Here is a 6,738-nt window from a genome sequence, read left to right as displayed (position 1 = left end):
GCCTGTATTTGAAGCTGCAGGCTATATTCTTCAGTGCTTGCCAGTCTAGCTTCCCCTGCTTTGCCAAAAAAGCCTACTGTTTTGCAGACCACAATAGCTCAAGCTCAGATTTATACAAACAACTGAGACAAGTGACCTAACCTCCCTCCCTCCGTTTCTCCTCCCTGTTCCCCATTGCACTTACCATTTTCCAGAATCATTGCTGTTTCAGTTACCATTAAATGTTAATCGCACCACACATACCATTTACTGCTTAGTTTGCATTCACTGTATGTTAATGTTTACTGCGATTTTACAAATTAGTTCTTCTTAACACTTTCCTTTGCACCTGTCATTCATGGAACATTAACCCTTTACATTTAAGCTGGATTTACACAGATAGATCTATAAACAGCTTGGCAGGTATTTCTGCCCCCAACTACCCCTCCCCATCCCATGCTTATATTAGAACTCCTGGGGTAATATAGTCATATAACCAGTGGCGGCTGGTGCTAACTACTTCGGGGGGGGAGACAAACTAACACCAGTCCCCCCGGACGGACGATCGCCGCAAGCTTAAACCCCACCCTGTGGGAGACGATTGCAGCAAACACACCATTCCCCTCCCCCCGAGTGAGATGAACGGCTGGCGGGAAGCAAGCACCGGGCCCCCCCCCCCCCCCCGGGCGGCGGCGGAGACTAATCTTAGAAGGCAGGGGGAATGAAGAGCCGGCCCATTCTCCTCTCTGTTCTCCTCTGGGCTGAACAGGAAGTGTCCTGAGACACGATTGGCCAGTGTGTCCTGAGACGCCATTGGGAGTCCTAATGCTATGTACACACGGTCACACAAATGTTGTCGGTAATTCTGAACGTCGAGAATGTGGTGACGTACAACACGTATGACGAGCCGAGAAAAATGAAGTTCAATAGCCAGTGCGGCTCTTCTGCTTGATTCCGAGCATGCGTTGACTTTTGTGCGTCGGAATTGTGTACACACGATCGGAATTTCTGACAACAAGTCTTGTCAGAAAATTTGAGAACCTGCTCTCAAACATTTGTTGGCAGAAATTCCAACAACAAATGTTCTATGGAGCCTACACACGGTCGGACTTTCCGACAACAAGCTCATATCCAACATTTGTTGTCGGAAAATCCTATCTTGTGTATGGCCCATAAGACTCCCTGGCCAATTGGGTCTCAGGAGCTGCTTTCTGGTTGGCTGGGAGGGGAATCAGAGAGACAATAGTGAATATTAATTTGCTATTGTCACACAAGTGGGTGTGCTTGGGGAGTAGTGCTCTGCGCCCCGAGACCACCCTTTTTTGAAGCCTATTAGCGTCTCCTGCTCTAATCACGTGCTTCTAAAAAAAAAAAAAAAAAAAAAAAAAAACACCATTAAAATCTGTGTCCAGTGCCCCACATGTAGGTTAGGGGCCCAGCTGCATGAATAGGGGGGCAGCGCCCCTGCACCCTGCATTACGGGCCGCCACTGCATATAATCACACCTAAGTGCAGAGTTTTCCCGCTTTATATAATCGCTAAAATGTATCCCAGCTGCTTATTGATATATATTGCTTCACTCTGCTGGGAAAGTGGCCTGGCTCTGGGTGAAACAATGCCACACTGCAATGCCTAGTTCACACGATTTGAAAAATACCGCTTTAGAAGCGATCGTCTGATCATTAGTACACAGCTTTCGAGAGCCGACAGGGACAAGCACAAAAATGTTATCATAGGATAACAGAATAAACGTTTACAGCCGGCTTCACAGAACAGCTGTATTGATACTGAGATTAAATGACACACAGGTGGACTCTATTTACTAATTCGGCGACTTTGTAAGGAAATTGGTTCCACTAGACCTTAGGGGTATCAGAGTAAAGGGGGCTGAATACAAATGCACTCCACACTTTTCAGATATTTATTTGTAAAAAATTTGGAAAACCATTTATCATTTTCCTTCCACTTCACAATTATGTTGGTCCATCACAAAAAATCCCAATAAAACACATTTACGTTTTTGGTTGTAACATGACAAAATGTGGAAAATTTCAAGGGGTATGCATACTTTTTCAAGGCACTGTAGTAAGAGGCATGCCGAGTTTTTTTCAGTTGTAATTTTTTGTCAAAATGTTTTGTAAATGAAGAAATTAAACAAAATTTCAGGGATTTTTTTACACTGTTATTTCTTATGAATGGTTTAACCATTTATTAACTGCTTGCTTATGGTGGTGATCTTTGATTGGCTAAGCTAATCACATGGTACAGGTAGCCAGGTACCATGTGATTACTTTGGGCCAATCACAGATCACAGCAGTAAGCAAGCTGTTCATGAATGGAAAGCCATTGACCAATCCTAGTGATCACATGATAAACGGTTGCGGGATACTGGACACTGCACGCTCCGATCCCGTGAGAGACACAATTACATTTGTAATAATCACATATATATATATATACATGACTGAGCCTGCCAGTGCCGCTCCACCGCAGTAAATGTGCAAGTGGTTAAACAGGATTTTTTATTTTGTAAATGTCAGTTTTGCTGTAGTAGGTTGTATACATTTTAGAGATGCACCACTTCACAAAACGAATTTAATGGAATTTTGCATTTTTAATCTTGACTTTAAAGCATTATTAAATTGCTGCTACCCGACAAATGACATTTCTAAATAATGTTTTTGTTTTGATACATGTCTCTTAGGACAGTGTCCAGCCCCCCAAGTCACTTAATTGGCAATCACTTGCATAGTTAGCTTATAAAATGGTCATTATTGTTTTGTTTTTTTAATTCAGCTCTATTTGTCTTCAGTGGGATTTAGATTTGGTATCTGATACTTCAGCGATGTTTGTCAAACCCGCCCCGAATCAACTCAGGTATATCCGGTTTATATATTGCAGCTTAAAGTAATACTAAACAGAGAAATGTTTTTTGCCATAATTCATTCGCATAAAACAGAGGCGTAACTAGAATCTTCAGGGCCCCGGTGCAAGAAACCATGAAGGGCCCCCACCAGGGGTGTTGCTAGGTCTACAAAAGATCTCGGGCTAGAGCCCATAGCAGGGTAGTAAAGAAAGCCATACACTTGGGCAGGCATACACATCCCCAGAGGGCTCCTTCCTTACATCAGGGTCCCCAGAGGGCCCTCCTTACATCAGAGTCTCCAGAGAGCCTCCCCCTTACATCAGGGACCCCAGAGAGCTCCCCTTACATCAGGGTCCCCAAAAAGCCCCCCCTTACATCAGGGTCCCCAGAGAGCCCCCCCCCCTTACTTCAGGATCCCCAGACAGCCCCTTCCTTGCACAAAGGAGCTCTCAGAAGACCTACAATTAAGAATTGTTGACTTGCATAAAGCTGGAAAGGGTTATAAAAGTATCTCCAAAAGCCTTGCTGTTCATCAGTTCACGGTAAGACAAAATGTCTATAAAAGGAGAAAGTTTAGCACTGCTGCTACTCTCCCTAGGAGTGGTTGTCCTGTAAAGATGACTGCAAGAGCACAGTGCAGACTGCTCAATGAGGTGAAGAAGAATCCTAGAGTTTCAGCTAAACGCTTACAAAAGTCTCTGGGATATGCTAACATCCCTGTTAGCGAATCTACGATACGTAAAGCACTAAACAAGAATGGATTTCATGGGAGGATACCACAGAGGAAGCCACTGCTGTCCAAAAAAAACATTGCTGCACGTTTACAGTTTGCACAAGAGCACCTGGATGTTCCACAGCAGTACTGGCAAAATATTCTGTGGACAGATGAAACCAAAGTTGAGTTGTTTGGAAGAAACACACAACACTATGTGTGGAGAAAAAGAGGCACAGCATACCAACATCAAAACCTCATCCCAACTGTGAAGTATGGTGGTGTGGGCATCATGGTTTGGGGCTGCTTTGCTGCGTCAGGGCCTGGACGGATTGCTATCATCGAAGGAAAAATGAATTCCCAAGTTTATCAAGATGTTTTGCAGCAGAACTTAAGGCCATCTGTCCACCAGCTGAAGCTCAACAGAAGAAAAGCATAGAAGTAAATCAACAGAATGGCTTAAAAAGAAGAAAATACGCCTTCTGGAGTGGCCCAGTCAGAGTCCTGACCTCAACCCGATTGAGATGCTGTGGCATGACCTCAAGAAAGCGATTCACACCAGACATCCCAAGAATATTGCTGAACTGAAACAGTTCTGTAAAGAGGAATGGTCAAGAATTACTCCTAACCGTTGTGCACGTCTGATCTGCAACTACAGGAAACGTTTGGTTGAAGTTATTGCTGCCAAAGGAGGTTCAACCAGTTATTAAATCAAAGGGTTCACATACTTTTTCCACCTGCACTGTGAACGTTTACGTGGTGTGTTCAATAAAAACATGATAACATTTAATTCTTTGTGTGTTATTAGTTTAAGCTGACTGTGATTGTCTATTGTTGTGACTTAGATGAAGATCAGATCACATTTTATGACCAATTTGTGCAGAAATCCATATCATTCCAAAAGGGTTCACATACTTTTTATTGCAACTGTGTGATATGATATTTTTCTTTTTTAAATCCTCTAAGTACCTTATTCCAGAAACACTGTTGTATTGTCACATGATTTTTCTTTGTTCTTTGGCATCTGCAGGGAAAGATCCCTGGGCAAAGTATGAAGCTGGCCATACATAGCAGGAGTCAGCCGAATTCCGATCCATGTATGGGCTAGGTGATTTTACGCAAGTCATTCTATCAATCGACTTGTGTACAACCAGCCTGTCGGGGTTTTTGTTGGGTGGCTAAAGCGAGCAACATTTATCATTGTATTCTGCCGGTGGGGGAGCATTCTTTGTTTCCTGGTTTCTGGCTTAGGCAAAAATTATGTTGTACATCCCAGGAGTGTGCATGGGCATTTTTTTTGTCTTTCATCTGAAGGAGGGGAGGAGGGACTTTCTCAGCTAAGCACATCCTTCTGTCATCATTCCTGAGCCAAGGGCAGATGGATTCCAGGAAGTAAATGTTACAAGAATCATCTATCCTCACTCAAGATGGCTTCAGCTAGAAATGATAGGGGGTATTTTTCAAAGTGATTTCTCAACTAAACAAAGCATGGAGACATGGGAGGATTGGCAGAGTTTGCTGTGAATATCAAAAATGAATCAAATATCGATTTCAGCTTATGGTGCTCAGATACAGTTACGTTCTGCTTTTAAGCATGGAAAATTTAAGTTATTTTATAGGCTTTTTTTTACGCAAGATCCCTGTTATTTTAGGATCAATGTGCCATACAGGAGTTTCTTTGGAGCAAGATGGCCCAACAGACTTTTATTATGGGAGCGCCTCAAAAATGTGTAACACGTGTTTTTCGGCTCTCCCTTTGAAGTCTATAGGGGCAAAAAATGCCCAAATCTTCTTCTGTGCTTTTTTGAGCAGCAGGATTCTAGAGCACTCATTTGTGAACAAACTCCATTTAAAAAAAAGAGATTTTGCAATGATGAGTGTTTTGTAGCTTCTAGCGTCAAATCATTCAGGTGGGAATGAAGCCTAGCTACTCCTCCAATGTAAGCAAAGTAGGTAAATATGTTGAATAATATGTTTAGTGAAGTTCCTAAATTGAACCCTGCAAAAGACTTAAAGTGGTTGTAAAGGCAGAAGAATGCATTAAGATAAAAAGCCTTCTGTGTGCAGCAGCCCCCCTCAGCCTCCCTAATCCTTACTGGAGCCCGATCTCGATCCACCAATGTTGCACGAGAGACTCGGCTGTCCGGGACTCCCCTCCTCATTGGCTGAGACAGAAGCGAAGTGCCATTGGCTTACACTGCTGTCAATCAAAGTCAGTGAGCCAATGAGGAGGGGGGGCAGGGCTGGGCCACGGCTTCATGTCTGAATGGCTAGATGGAGCTGCGGCTCGGCTCGGGTCCCCGCATAGCAAGCTGCTTGCTTTGGGGGCACTCAACAGGAGGCAGGAGCCATGAATGCCAAAGAGGGACCCAAGAAGAGGAGGATCTGGGCTGCTCTGTGCAAATCCACTGCACAGAGCAGGTAAGTATAACATGTTTGTTATTTTTAACAAAAAAAAAAAAAACGAGTCATTAATATCACTTTAAGGCAGCCAGTCATAGATGGATTGAAATTCGTCTGGTTCCTGCTGAATGGGCAGGCTGGTTGTACTGAAGTCGATCTATAGTACAACCGGCCTGTTGTTTTTTTTTCTTGCCATCATTGTATTCTGCCGGTGGGGAAGGCTCCCTGCACTCCTCACTGGCAGAGCACAATAACATTGCAGGAGGGATTCCCCCAGCAACAGGGAGAATCTAGCAGTTTTCTTTCTTTCAACCCGTAGATGAAGGAAAGAAAATTGGATAATGTATGGCCAGCCTACTGATAGCATGAAAAACGTTATGCTATAGGAATTCAAAGGTTGATAACAGATCTATCAAATATACATACAGTGCCTTGCAAAAGTATTCACCCCCTTGGCATTTTTTTCATGTTTTGTTGCCTCACAACCTGGAATTAACATGGATTGTTTGAGGATTTGCATCATTTAATTTACAGAACATCCCCACAACTTTGAAGATTTTTTTTTTAATTGTAAAGCAAACAACAAATAGGACAAAATAACAGAAAAAAATCAATGTGCATAACTATTCACCCCCCTAAAGTCAATACTTTGTAAAGCCCCCTTTTGCGGCTATCGCAGCTCCAAGTTGCTTTGTATAAGTCTCTATGAGCTTGCTACATCTTACCTCTGGGATTTTTGCCCATTCCTCCTTGCAAAACTGCTCCAGCTCCTTCAAGT

Source organism: Aquarana catesbeiana, linkage group LG01, assembly GCF_042186555.1.
Source record: "Aquarana catesbeiana isolate 2022-GZ linkage group LG01, ASM4218655v1, whole genome shotgun sequence".
NCBI classification, from domain to species: domain Eukaryota; kingdom Metazoa; phylum Chordata; class Amphibia; order Anura; family Ranidae; genus Aquarana; species Aquarana catesbeiana.
This window is presented reverse-complemented; position numbering follows the sequence as displayed.